The sequence below is a fragment of the Egretta garzetta genome, unplaced genomic scaffold, assembly GCF_000687185.1.
Source record: "Egretta garzetta isolate BGI_Z169 unplaced genomic scaffold, ASM68718v1 scaffold108, whole genome shotgun sequence".
Taxonomy (NCBI): Eukaryota; Metazoa; Chordata; class Aves; order Pelecaniformes; family Ardeidae; genus Egretta; species Egretta garzetta.
Window position 1 is genome coordinate 7,875,853 of NW_009260614.1, and position 1,471 is coordinate 7,877,323.

Genomic DNA, 1,471 nt, shown 5'->3' on the forward strand with positions numbered 1-1,471 from the left:
GAGCCTTACTCATCTCCCACTCTCCCTCCCCTGTCCCCACGAGCGGGGCCTGACGCAGGCAGCAGAGGAGGGGGCGCTCTGGGAAGGTGACGTGTTTGGTGTTTTGCAGCCAGTTATACAACGCAGCTCCCTGCAAGCCCGCCCGGCTCCTGCCTGCCCGGAGGCAGTGGCACGGGCAGGGGAGAGCCGGGGACCGTCCCCGGACCCCGCTGCTGGAGTGGGACCAAGGCATTGGGGACAGCCCCCCCCCCTTCCCCACTTCACCCGCAGAAGCTTCCAGTTGTGGCTGAGTCACTCCTGCTGTAGCTCCTTCTCGCCTTGTTTTGGATGGAAGTTTTCCATGGAAACCCACGCTGGGCCGGGCCGCGGGCTGGGATAAACACGGCTGAATCACAAAAGGCCGTTTCGCCAAGAGCTGTCAGATGGCAACAACAGCGCGTGGGGCCAGGGGCAGCAGGCAGCTGCTCTGCCTTTTGGGGGGCAGCACCTCGCCCTGCGCCCCCCACGCACTCTCCCAGGGATGCACAGAGAAACTCCGGCCAGGGAGAGCCCCTTGGGGACCCTCGCTGCAGCTCAGTCCTCGGCTGTGGGGCTCAGTGGGGTCACGGCTGCGGGAGGTCCCCAGGGAAGAGCTGTCCCACCCTCCCAGCCATGCCCGGGGACGCTCACCGAGGTAAGGGAGCGTTTGTGCCGTGCCTGTGCCCCACTGAGCGCCTTCCCACCGTGGAAGCGGCAGGAACAGCTCGGCCGTGGCAGGCGCCGTGTTCCTCCCCGGCAGTGCCGCGTTCCTCCCTGGCACCACCATCATCTCAGCGCTGAGGAGGAGCACGGGAGCTGGACAGCCTCTGTCCCCCAGAGCCAACGCTGGCCCCAGGCCCGGCAGCTTGGAAGCGCCATCGGAAGCTGAGTCCTGGTGTCAGAAATCCAGGATATTTTTAAGGACTCTGGAAGAAAAACTAATTCCAGGGTGTCAGTGGGAGAGTCTTGGCCTTCAAAACAACAACAGCACAGCCGGAGCCTTCCCAGGAGCGTGGGGTCCAAGGGGGCACGGTGAAGCCTGTGGGATGCATCCCCTCACCCGTGGATGGCCTGGAGGGGATCCAGATGCCACTGTGGCCTGGACCTCACTGCGCTGCTGTTGCCGCTGCCCACCCCAGGCACAAGCAAGGAGGTTTTTCTGGGGGATGGAGGGTGGTTTTCGTGGCACATGGCTGCGCTGGGCCGCAGTGCACTCTGCCGAATGCAGCTGCAGCTTCACCTGGGTGCTGGCAGGGCTGCCCAAAAATCCCCTTCCTCGAGGCGTGTGGTACACAGCCCCGTTGCCAGTGGCAGAGACGGGAAAAGCGGGAGCAGGAGGCAACAGGGACGGGGCAGCACATGGCGGGGGCCCAGTGCCTGCGAGATCCCCCTGCCCGCAGCCGCTCTGCAGCACCACGGCCCTGCTGGCCCCCGGGGACCCGGGGGGGGCTGG